A 13,898-nucleotide genomic window follows, 5' to 3' on the forward strand; every position below is an offset into this window, starting at 1 on the left:
AAAACAAAAACTGAAACTTTGTAATTTTTCCAATGAATGTTGAAATGTATATTCCCACAATGAATGTCAAAACTTAAATTTGAAGAAAATATCTCCGAATCCTATTAAATGTAACTTGCACCGACAACATATGGGGATATCACTTCTGCTTTTTAATGCCTTCCTAGCAAGAATCAATCGCTCCTTCTTTTTCACTAGTACTTTGAATAAATTTGCTCACTTTCTGCAGGAGCACATCCATTGTTTCTTCTATTATAGGGATGCAAAGCTAGGGTCAATAGTATTCAGCTCTTCTCCAAATTCCTTTTTGACTTCAGGGACACAAAAAATTAATAAATTTGTTGATTTCTTTATCATTCAACACCTTGATGTCCTTAAGCATGAAAACTACTGTGTAACATTCTCTATGTCAGTTAAAGAACACATTCACTGTCTGCCCATATACATTTTCTGCTCCGTTTTCTGCGATAAGCCTTCTAAATCATCTAAATATTGTTGATTTAATTAGGGAAATCTTCCTACGTTCCCATTATTTTTCTGCATCCTTGAGATCAAATTTCATTATCATGACTCCTGTGCTCAAAATCCAAGATATCACTTGAGAATGACATCTGTATTATTATTTTTAGATAGCTCATCATAGCTGAGTTTGTTTTGCATCTGAAATATGCTTTCTCCCTCAGAAATGCTTTCAATTCCATAATCACAAGTAAATGCCTCGGGGTTAAAAATATTCTTTATTCAGTTATTTAAAAATAGCACTTACCTGAAACTGTCTATTAAGTTAACAATTAAAATTAATGTAAGTTTCTTTTGATTGTAAAAAAAACCTTTACCTGAGACAGTCCAATAAGTAGACAATGGTAACTACATACAATGGATGAGAAACAGTTCTAAGAAAGTATATTATGAACACAAAAGAGTAAATGTTTTAAGTAGATTATAGGCCTCTAACCGTCCAAAACCGATCACGGTAGCCTAGTGGTAAGGCGCTCGTTCGTGATCGGGAGACCCCGGGTTCGATTCTCGTTCGCCGCGCCGCGTCTAACCTAAGATGTAAACATAGGTAGTGACTGTTCCTTCGCCAAGCGCCCGGTACTAGAAGTGAAAGTCACGAGTCTTTCGGATGAGACCTTAAAAACCGAGGTCCCGTGTCACGGTAGGCGTTGGCACGATAAAGAACCCTCACTGCTCAATGGCCCTGAGTGCCGAGTATAGGTCTAAATTTGAAGCCCTTCACTGCATACGGTGACGTCTCTATATGAGTGAAAAATTTTCGAATGGGACGTTAAACAACATACAATCAATCAATCAAACTGTCCATTCTGTGAGAGGAAAAAACTATTGTCTGGCCAACGGCCCTCCAACAGTTCTTTCATCATACAGAATGGACAGTTTTCGGCCTATAACGTAAAATATTCGAAAGTTGGAGAGCGACGATTAAGGCAATCGGACCAAAACTGTCGACCTCTCGGCTTCTGGTAAGTTTTTGACTTTTTGTAAATTTTAAAACAGAAACCGACGAATGCATTTTCTCTTTTAACAAAAGCATCGAATGTTCTACAATATGTCTTGCTATTACTCTTTTCATCCGATATTGAGGTTCACAAGTCACATTGTTGAAGGACATCGCAAAAATGCATCGTGACACATGTTATTGTTACGTTTCTTAGTACATACAGGAAGTGAATGTTCATGTACGGATTAAAATAGCATGTTGTTTCAAACGGTTTTTAGGCCCATGACCACATTTAAGTAAAGGAGAAAGGCCGAAAACTGTCCATTAAAACTTAAAACATATTTTCTTTTGTTCTAAAAATTAAATAAAAAAAAATGTACAAAACTGGTATCAGATATGACAGGAGCACATATACAATGACAAGTTCATTGTTTACGGCATGGACAGTCACAGGTAAGCTAGAGATGCAGAGAAATTTGTTGAATAGCCATTGTGTTTCCAGATGCAAATAACAAAAGGTATTTGTCTTAAGAATGGACAGTCACAGGTGGATTTTTAGGATACTAGTATTTATACAAGTATGCGATGCTTCAAAATCAGTTTACAGTTTGCGTTGTAAAGACATACATGTTTTCCTGTAATGGAGACAGTATATGACAGAATCAAAATCTAATAAACCAAAATATGCACAAAATTAGTAATATTTGGATCTGGTAAAAGAAAAGTAAGAGTAAGAGAAATATTAGCCAAAGTTTTACCCCAAAATGAACTTCAACGACAGATACAGATGATCAAATTCGAATCAAACATGGAAATGTTTTACTTGAATTCTGTTTTTGAGGATATATTAACTGCAGCAGTGTAATGGTGAGATGCAAATTGTGTTCTGAGTGTTGGATTAGCCATGAGCCAATGTTCTACCTGAAAATGTTTTTCAAATCGAATTTGAAAATGTTTCATTTTTATTTATTTTCTACCAAAATATGAACTGAAGTAGTGTAGTGTTCATGGTGCAAACTGTTTTCTGGGTGGAGGATTTAATATTAGACGTTCTTTTATCTGAAAATGAATTCTCCTCGAGGGAATGATTTTTCCGAAATTTTAATCAAATGTGAAATTATGTTATTTGAATTCAAGTTTTGTGAAAATTAATTTTTGGGTATTGAAATAATGTGCATTATTCATGGATTCAAAAGAGTAAAAACGAGTGGATGTGTTCTGGATTAAATCTGATTTCTGCGTTCTTTTTGTTATTTACATGTAAATTAAAAAGTATTTAATGTATTTGTTTTTGTTTCCCTCTTGAACACATTCCACAGTTTACCTGTAACTCTCCATTCTGTTTGTTTTAACTGTCCATTCTTTCTGAAAAGAATGGACAGTTTTCCAAAAAGAATGGACACTTACAGGTAACTTAATGGATTGTTTGAGGAGTTAGCTCAACATTAAGCTATAGAATGGACAACACAAACAAAAGGTTTACGTCACAATCATGTTTTAAGGAGGGATTCTTGTCTGGTTTCTGAATAAATGAAATATTCAAAGTGTATTTGCTCATATGTTGTACATATTTAGATGTAAAAGATTATATTTTCTTTCCTTCTCTTAATTGTACAACTTTGAATACAAATGATAGGCTGAGTTTGATATCTAGCAGGGACTATATTTTTGACGGAATAGCGGCGTATGAAAATGTGTCCTTTTCTGCATCTTAAAATTACTACAAAATATTGAATTTGGTTAATTTTTTCAAAACAATTTAAGACTGAATGAAATTTTCTCAAGTGACTAAAATTCATTACTATGGACTAAAGTTTTAAAATATATAAAAGTGAATTCAATTTTCTAAACAAACTACGGTCTTAATAGCTTTTTAAAATTTCTGATCTAAGAACAGATTTGAGCAGAAAATCAGTAAAAAGTGTTTTTTCTCTCTTACTAAACGGTCAAAACTTTTTGTTTTTGTATCACTTTGTATCTTGATATGACTACTTTACCATATGTGAAAATAAGAAAAATTTAAATATATGAAGTATATCAAAATAACAAATATTCCCTAAAAAATTAATTAAAATGGAGGAAATTCGGATTAGCCAATATCTATTTTAGTTATATTTTTTCTTAATTTGGTAGACCTTATATGGTGAGATCTTTTTATACAAAAAGAAAAACATTTAATCTTTTAAAATAAATGAAGGCATTAAATGATTGGCAACAGTAATTTTTTATTCTTGATGTCAAGGAAAAAGATTATGACCTTGACCTGACCTTGCACCTAACATAAAACGGACAAATTTAATCTCATTGATACCAGCACTTAGTGATATCGTCACCTTATTTCTGTGACATTTTCATTAATTTAAAAATACAACGAATATGAGAAGAATCCCTCCTTAGGATGAAATGCAAAGTCGTCAATTGAACCGTCCCAATTAATCCACGACTGACCCTGATAAAAATTACTATAGTTAAAGATAGTTTACTATAGTTAGCATTAGTTAACCATAGTAAATACTTTGATCTACTATGAAATGATGCTTAAATTCTTTTAAATTCTATGCCAATGATGTAAAAATTTGAAATTATATGTGAATAAACAAGTTATTATATTTCCATTCAATATATAAGATGTTCATGTATGAATTGGATGTAACATAAAATACGACAATCTGAAATCCATAGTTAAAATAATTTTATTTACTTATTTACTGATTTACATTATTAAAAATTTTGATACTATAGAAAACTAATAATAAGCTATAGTTTAGTATAGTATTTATTTGTTAGGGGAATGATTGAAATGGGTTGTCCATATCCATTTTAGAACAAGTTTCTTGTACGTGAAACATTGTTGTCAGTAATGTATCGATCCTGATGGGTCATACGTCCATGTATTATTGATTTTGATTTTTTTTTTGGGGGGGGGGGCATATATCAGATGGGTTTATTAATTTGGTAATATGAATTTTCAAAGCCCGATATAAATGAAATATTTCGATTGTATACATTACATGTACTTAACGAAACATGAAGGAGCATCCTGAAGTCAATGAAATAATTTTGATCAATAAGTAAGAAATGAAAATGTGGTATTGATTTTTTAACATATAAACGTTTTGTATCAAAATTAGTGGTAAATAACTAAGCTAAAAATAGCATTGTGCTGAAGGAGAACACCTGCCATCATACTTTAACAATTAATCATAAATTATTAGTATTATAAATGAAACGCTCATCCACTTTCCCTGACTTTATTGTACACTGCGTATTCATGACTGTTTATGAAATTGACAAATAATTGTAACGCTGAATTCTTGATAAAAATGAAATTTAAATTTTTACATAATCATATATTCTCCCAGTTGGACAATTTTTTGTCTAGAGGGGCATAAATTAAACAGAATTGAACTACATCATATAAAGATGATTGCAAATGTGCTGAAATTATTCAGATATTTTTTCAAAGGGGGTATTTTTTTTTTAAATAGAAAGTGCATAAATAAATATATGTAATTTGATATTGAATTTTCTCAATGTCCAAAAAAAAAAACAAAGACAAAAACAAAAACAAACAAAACAAAAACAAAACAAAACATTAGTATATAGAGGGTCCTTTAATATTTTTAATCATTCCATTAAAAATTGCTGTAAAAACATAATGTCTTCTATGAAATCAGAAAATAACAAACAGTAATCAAGCTCAAAAGTCCATTGGAACAATACTTACTTTTCAAAACTTACTGTTAAATATGGTAACACATTCATCTTAAACAAATTTTGAACAGATAATTTTTTTTTGGTAGTGGTTGTGCGATAGCAGTTTTGTCAAGTGTACATGTATACAAAAGTATGGTCTATGTTATACTGGATTTCATTTTAAAAAGGGGGGATGACAAAACCGTCCCCTTACATGAAAAACATAATGTATGGTTATATGCTTGTAAGATTATAATATACAATAAACTGTTGTAGAAATTGTTGAAATGAGTTTAAAATATGAAAATGTATTTAGCTGGAAATCTTACTGCCAGCCTCTTTTTGCATATATATATATATATATATATATATATATATATATATATATATATATATATATATATATATATATATATATATATATATATATATATATATATATATATATATATATATATATATATATATACAGATTTATATGTAATATTTACCGTTTGTAGTCGGCTATCATTTTAATTTTAATTTTAAACAATATTTAAAAGATATTGCACGTCACTAAAGAAGAGATCCTTTGTAGACCATAGATAGAATAGAAAGAAATCTTACCTCTTTGTCTTTATGCTGAAGTTTGCTTTGATATTCAATGTGGAAATGCGATATTTTTACCTTAACATAATTTCTTTACCCCAAGTAGATAACTCTTGGTTTCGATCTTATCCTCAAGAATATCATGGTTGATAATGGAACTACAGTGATCCTTTTGAAAAATGTTTTACAAGCATTTACAGCCCGTTGGTTTCCCATGTACCTGACCAATACATAGAGCTCACGATGGGTGTGACCGATCGACAGGGAAAGCTTACTCCTCCGTGGCACCTGATCCCACCGCTGGAATTTGTAGGGGGACAATCGCAAGAACAGAAACATCTGTTGAAATCTTGTTTTTTCTTGGGAAAATGACATCAAATTTATCATAAAATTTTTAAAAATCGTTTTTCAGGAAATAATTTGTGAAAATTACAGAGATGTATTTGTTTCTAACAAATTCTGAAGTAGTTATTGTTCTTGTGAAAAAATTCTTTTGAATTTGGAAATTGAAATATATGGAGATAACAAACAGTATTCAAGCTCAAAAGTCCATTAAACAATACAAAATAGGAGCAGAGCAAACACGGACCTCCAAAACATCAGACCAGGTGCCATGGAGGAGTGAGAATCCCCTGCCGACCGGTCACACCCGCTGCGTCCTCCTTGTCATGATCAGGAAATAACGGAAAAATCCGTCGACAATTCAGTGTGTAAATAATGGCCTAACAATTAGTATGAAAAACGTCAGTCAGCATTTGACTCAATGATAAATTGTATTTGCTGACAAGGTCATTGTATTGACCATAGAACTTATGAAATGATGACTTTAAACGAGACTGCTGATATTCTTGTTTCATCAACTTGTTTGTCAATAACTTACCTCGTTTTAGAAAATGTACATACGTAGAGCATGCTCTTGCATATCGAATCAACTGAGAGATATAAATTCCGTATGCAGGTGATGAAGGTATATTGCTGCATAAGTAAGGAAAGTTGACGATTGAAAAGTTAAAGCCATCATGTTTATCATAAAGCTTGGTTGTTAGATTATCATTAACGTCTTTTTCAAGTAAAATATCCAAATATGAAACAGATGTGTCAGACTCTCTGGTATCTTTTATCTCAAGCTCACCGGGATACATTGTATCGACATAAGAATGGAAATAACCATTGTTAATTGACAATACGTCGTCGATATATCTGAATGTCGAGTTGAAGGCCACAGTAAGTGTTTTCTTCTTTTCACGTATAAGATTTTGGACAAATTCTGCTTCATATGAATACAGAGAAAGATCTGCTAATAACTAGGTGCTATTGGTATCCATGGGAATTCCAATAGATTATTGGAAGACCTGGTCTCCAAAAACTACATAGATATTGTTAATCAGAAACTCAAGCATCTTTTAATGTCAACTTCAGAGTACTTTGTGTGTACAATCAGAATGTTTTTAACAAAATAATTTTGCAAATGACCAATGGCAAGGTAAGTAAATTTACGAGTTCCATTTTTATTGAAAAAAGCAACTGACAATGATATCAAAAAGCCTGGACTTTAATTTATCGTGGGGAATGGTTGTGTATAAAGTTGAAAAGTCGTAAGATTTTAAGCTGTTGATTTTGGTAAAATCTTGTGATTTCAAATTTTCCAAAAGTTCCTTGGAATTTTTTAGTATCCACATCTGATTTACACCACTTCTCGAATATATCGTTGCACAGTACTTTTGAAGTTTCTCCTTCACTACTGTTAATATCTTAGTGAAGAGTAAAGGAAGAGGCTTGGTTGAACATTTATTGGAAGCTATGTATCTTTGTTTGTAAGGATTTTTATGAAGTTTCGGAATCCAATATAGGTATGGTGATTCATATTCATTTTGGTTGTTTGAAATATTAAAAAAAGATTTCTTAATATTCATGTATAATAAAAAATACATGAAACAATGAAAATCAAAAAAAAATTCTTTAATTTTTCTGCACAGACTCTTATTATCTATGATTGATTGATTGAGAGGAAAACTCCCTCGCTCTCTTTTCTGCTTACTCTTTGTAATGTTCAAACCATTACGTGAATGCCTTTATTACTATTTACCAAAAGAGCATGGATATTCCAAAACTATTTGTTCCTTCAAATGTTTGTTCCTGCAAATACAATTTCATTGGGTTTATTTTGACTGACATATTTAATAACAATTGTTAGGCCATTATTTTATGCTAAATTTTACTACAGATTAGTCCATGTATATGACCAATACCTAGAACTCACGGCGGGTGAGACCGGTCGACTTGGAATGCTTATTCTTCCCAGGTACCTGATCCCATCTCTAGAATTTCCAGTGATTCGTGTTTTATGCCCTGTTTACGAACAGGCCTCTAAGTGATCTCTAAAATTTAGCTGGCTCCTTATCAGAAAAATTTAGTCGCCAATGCAAATTTTTAGTCACCTGGCAAATTTTTTTCTTAGGCGTCAACTTTAAAAGCTGACATTAGTCAACTTAGGGACCCATTGGGGGTAGTCACGGGAGGAGGTGTTTAGTGCCCCTGCCACTTTTGAAACTGGACTATATTATCTTTGTGCCCTCCACCCAAATGTGTATTTCAATTTTTACAAAAAATCAACAGAATAATTAAAATGGAACTCATATTAAAATAGGTCAAAATGAAGAAATTTGAACCGCAGTTTCAGATATTTTTGCGATTTTTTAAATAAATCAAATGCAAAAAAATGTAAAGATTCAGTAGACGTCGTAACTATATTTGACCTTTGACCTTTTAATATGACCTTGACCTTTATGGTACAAAAAGAAGGGAGACTCCTTATATAAATGTTTAGATATTAGGTCCCTTCTATAAATGGATCAAAAGTTACTTTGCATTTGATAACAGACAGTCAGATGGCATGTAGATGGCATAAACACGATCCAAAATGTAGGCTCACAAATGACAATATATAGGATGTTTTTAATTTTTCTTCAAATTTGGTGATAACATGTCACTGCTTTTTATTTTTCTTACAAAGATCCTTGATTTTTTACTTTATAGTGAAATTGCTCTCTTTTCTTGTACACATTATAAGATATGCGTTAAAACAGATTTCATTGGTGTTATGTACTACTTTAATGCATCTAAAAATCGTAAAGAAAAAAATCAACATGAAATATGGGCCAGGTTTTAACTTAAGCATGCATGTAAAACTAATATTCAAAACGTTTTAATCGATCACTTCTTTTTTTTAAGAAACTTGGATATAATGAAATATTCTTTAAAACTATAGTAATATTGAGGATTGTAAATATTAGGCTCTTCTGTACAACTACGACCTAACAGGAACCTCTAACATGTCTAATGAGTTAGTATTTTTTTTTTTTTTTTTTTTTTTTTTTTATTGTTTAATGTCCTTCTCGAGAATTTTTCACTCATATGGAGTGCCGGTGGAGAGCTGCAATTTTTTTTTTAATCTATACTCGGCACTCAGGGCCATTGAGCAGTGAGGGATCTTTTTTTCGTGCCAGCACCTACTGCGACAAGGGACCTCGGTCTATACGGTCTCACCCGAAGGACCGGTCTCCACGTCCCACAGTGGGATTCGAACCAGCGACGTAAGGATCAACTCCTTACTCCACGACTCTAGAGTGAACGCTCTAACCACTGCGCCAGGCGAGCGACAGTTAGAATTTAATTGAAAACAATTGACCACATCACCCGTCCAATTTACTGCTTTTACAATTGTCGATTTTTTGGAGTCAAAAATTTCCTGGGGCTGCGCAGATATTGTCTACTCTAGTCTACTTTGAGCTCTGACGTGATCGACGTGAGATTTCATTTGCACGTGTGTTTAAAGTTCCAAATTTGACGATCGCCAAGCGAATTTAAAATGGTCGCCTATATGGTGACTTATATAGAAATTTTAGGCGCCATGGCGCCTAAATTAGTCGCCAATTAGAGCCCTGACGTATTTGTATTATTTGTAGGTTTTTTGAGATCGATCACTGTTAGTTATCTAAACCTATTTTATTAACAGCTTGGTAGATCACATTACCCTCCTTTTTCAGCTGTTTCCTGAATATGTTCCAATTGGACTTTCTCATACTGCGTTTGAGCCCTTCAAAATGCATTGTAAATTATCGGTTAGGCTGTTTGTATTTTTTTAAATAAATTAATAAAAAACATGCCTCTAGGTTTACATTCTCTATTAAGTCCATCCTTTTCTGTCTATGTATAGTGCTTGATATTCCATTGGTTCCAATAAAGTCTGAAGTATAAACAATAACCATTCAAGGAAGTGATTTTATACGTAGCTTGTAGGAGAATTGGAGTGAAATTCATCACATACTCTTCCATGCCTTCAACTAGGAGCAGAGAAAGACAATATGTCATTTGTAACTTTGTAACTTTTCCCCAGTTGATAGATATTTTCACTTTGGAAAACGTTTTCTCTAGTTTATACAATGGTATCCTGGTAACCTTTTATGCAACCAAATCCTATTTATTTCGTGCTACAATTGCATGATCTCTCAGGAAGTTATGTTCATCACTGTGTGAAAAAAAGAGTAATTTGGACCAACAGAGTCATACTGACTTGGGATGGAAGTAAGCTGATGTTCATTCCTGGAGTGCCTCCAACATTTATCTTTTTCCACTGGCATTATTTTTTCTTTGCCCTTGGACTGTAAACTTAAAAGCTCAGATAACAAGTCGATTGCAAAGTTATTATATATCCTAAATTGTATCGTGCATTAAAGTAGCCTCTGGGGACGAAAGGTACAAAAATATCATACTTCAAATGCTGCATGAAATATATAATTCTGCAACGACGAGAGAACTCAGATTAATTATTCTAGAGAAAGTGTTTCTTGAGATGTTTTAAATGGTCCATTCCCAGAGGGTGGAAATGGTGTAATCAAGTTCAGAGATTTTTTTTGTTCTTAAACGTTTGCTTTAATGTGTTCTGATCTATAACAAGATTATATTGTCAGTAGGTATTTATATTTCAACTGGCATACTCGATCAAATACTTTGATTAACATGGACATATTACTTTTTCACTTTGTATGGTATTCAAAGGCTACAATAGTATGAATATGCCACAAATACATGCATTACATATACTTAATAAAAATGATGTAACTGAAAAAAAGTATATTTATTTTGATTTCCTGCTAGAATACTTTGAATACTTTGAAACACGCAGAACTTTACATATTTAGAGATGGAAAAATTCCAAAAATTGTTTGAAGTAGTTGTGTAACTGAGTACATTGGTCGTTTATGTTTTCTTGTCTTTGCTATTCATAGTAAGACTCTTGTTTATGAAAGAAATACAACCACTATTTTTTAATATTTTTTTTATTCTAACAGATGATCTGCCGAAGGGGAAAAGCTTCTTGCTGCAAAAATATAAGCAAAGGAAGGATTCTTATTTTTCTTTTTATTGCAGTATTATTACAGTTCATTTTAATAATCCACGACGAAATCTATTATTTCAAATTAAATGAACTTTCCGTTTCCGAAAAAGAGACCAATGGGTTTTTGCCTCATCATCCAATATCGTGCCCTGATAATGGAACATCAGTATTCCTATTAATAATTGTACCATGTGATTTTTCAAGCCTTTACCGCCGGATGGCCATTCGCAATTCTTGGGGAATGATTGCAAAATCAGACGATTCTGTCAAACTTTTGTTTCTCCTTGGAAAGAAAGATGAAGAGAAGCCAAATATCAAAATGCTCGTAGAAAATGAAAGATTTCTATTTCAGGATATAATTGTATTGGATATTGCAGAGTCAACATAAAACTCTCAAATGACCTTCTGCTCAAAAATTATTTTTCAAAAGTTTTTTGCATTGATATGAAGTTGCTAATTACCAACGATGGTCATTGAGGTTGCCACATCGGTGGTATCTTTATTTCTGAATGTTATAAAGAAATGTGTCTATCATTTTGCCTAGATGTCACTCAGTGCTTTGGAATCTAGTCCACTACACTTTCGGTTACCACAGATTTACTTCTTTTTTATTTCCTTGTAAAACAACTTTTTTATTTCCTTGTAAAACAATTTTTACGTGCGGTGAATAATTATATCAATAATATAATATAATTATACATAAAAAAATAATTAGATTACACCATCAATACGAACAGGTCACAGCTGACAAAACAGGTAACAACAATGTCTTGTTTTAAGGTCATTATTATGATTGTATTGTGGTGGTAATCCAACCTTTACTCATAGTTCCCTTTTTAAGGAGTAAATTCATAAAAATCATATGTCAGTTTTAAAAAAATTTAATATTCAAATTGATTTTGAATTAACGTATATATACTGGATTCATAAACTACATAAAAATCCTCACAAAGAAAGATACGTAGCAGGTTTTAGTAAATCTTTCTAAACTCCTCACCAGAATATTAACAGCAGTAAAGGAGAAGCTTCAGGAGTACTAATACTGTACAATAAAATATTCAAGAACTGATGTTAATCAGATGTGGATCCTAAATACTCCAAGGAACGTTTAGATAATTTGAAACTACGACTTTTAACACTTTATACAACCATTTCACACGATAAATTAAAGTCCAAGGCCCTGTTTTACAAAAGAACTTACGACTAAGACCAAAATATAATTTTGTGATTTAATTTCCATCGATACATATAAGAGATGTTTTTGCACAAGCAAGCTTTTTAACAGAATTTATAATTTTGCAAGATTTTACGTTAAGCTGAAGTTTTTGGTCTTACTCGTAAGTGTAAATCGGGGCCCAGGTTTCTTGACATCAAAACAACTGCTTTTTCAATAAAAATGAAACATACCTTGTCATTGGTCATTTGATATATTATTTTGTTAAAAAACATTCTGATTGTACACATAAGTACTCCAAAGTTGATGTTAAAGAGATGCTTGAATTTCTGATTGACAATATCTTTGTAGTTTTTGGTGATTAAGTCTTCCAACAATCCCATGGGCATTATTTGTGTCGCGCTATTAGCAGACTTATTTCTGTATTCACATAAATCAGAATTTATTCAAAATCTTCTACATGAACAGAAGTCTCTAGATTTGGTCTTCAATTCAATATTAATATATATCGACGACGTTTTATCAATTAATACCTGGTAGTATTCATTTATTTTATTCGATATGTCCCTTTAAACTCGAAATAAAAGACACAACAGAGTCTGGCACATCTGTTTCATATTTGGAAATTTTACTACAGAAGGGCATAAATGGCAAACTAACAATTAAATTTTATGATAGTCATAATGACCTCCAATTTTCTATCGTCAACGTAAATTATTTATGTAGCAATATACTAGTATACCTTTATCACCTGCATACGGAGTTTATGTTTCCCAGGTGCTCGCAAGAGCATACTGTACGTACGAACAATTCTAAAACAAGGCAAGCTATTGATAAATAAGTTGATGATACAAGCATATGAACAGGCTAGCTTTAGATTGAAAATTTCGCAAATTCTATGGTCGATACAATGACCTTGTTAGCAAATACAATCTATCCTTAGGTCGAATGTTGAATGAAGTTTTTCATGCACATTGTTTGACCTTTATTTTCACACTGAATTGTCTACGGAGTTTTCTGTCTACCCGATCCTGAGAAGTGTGTGACGGGTCGACATGGGATGTTATTCTTCCTGTTTGCTCTGCTCTCAATTTGTATTGTTCCAAAGGACTTTTGAGCTTGATTACTGCTCGGTAATTTTATAAAGTAGACATTTTCATATTAGTTTATTTAGTCACAGCACTTTCAAAGAGCCTTTTTATAAACTTTCAAAAGGAATACCATGCAGAGACAATGCTCACTTTGCTACCACGCTCTTCTATGGACAAATGCACATAGGATAGGAGATTTCTTCCTAAGTTTTTTTTATGAATGTAATCATATGGAACGCAAATCAAGGGATAAAATAGAAATTTATTCGTTTATAGTGTGATTTTTATGCATTTTTATGAAATCGTTTCGCTTCATTTAAAATTGCATTCATTAATCAGTTTGGACATTTCAATAGCTTACTTTTAACAAGGAAACATATTCATTCATCAAATTCATAATCAAAATTATTACCGAGTTGTTAGTTAATAACAAATTCTGAAGTAGTTATTTTTCTTGAGAAAAAAAAACTTTTAAAAGTGGAAAATATTTTT

The sequence above is a fragment of the Saccostrea echinata genome, unplaced genomic scaffold (genome assembly GCF_033153115.1).
Source record: "Saccostrea echinata isolate AGI-Se365-2 ecotype Australia unplaced genomic scaffold, CSIRO_AGI_Sech_v1 ptg000008l, whole genome shotgun sequence".
Lineage (NCBI taxonomy): Eukaryota > Metazoa > Mollusca > Bivalvia > Ostreida > Ostreidae > Saccostrea > Saccostrea echinata.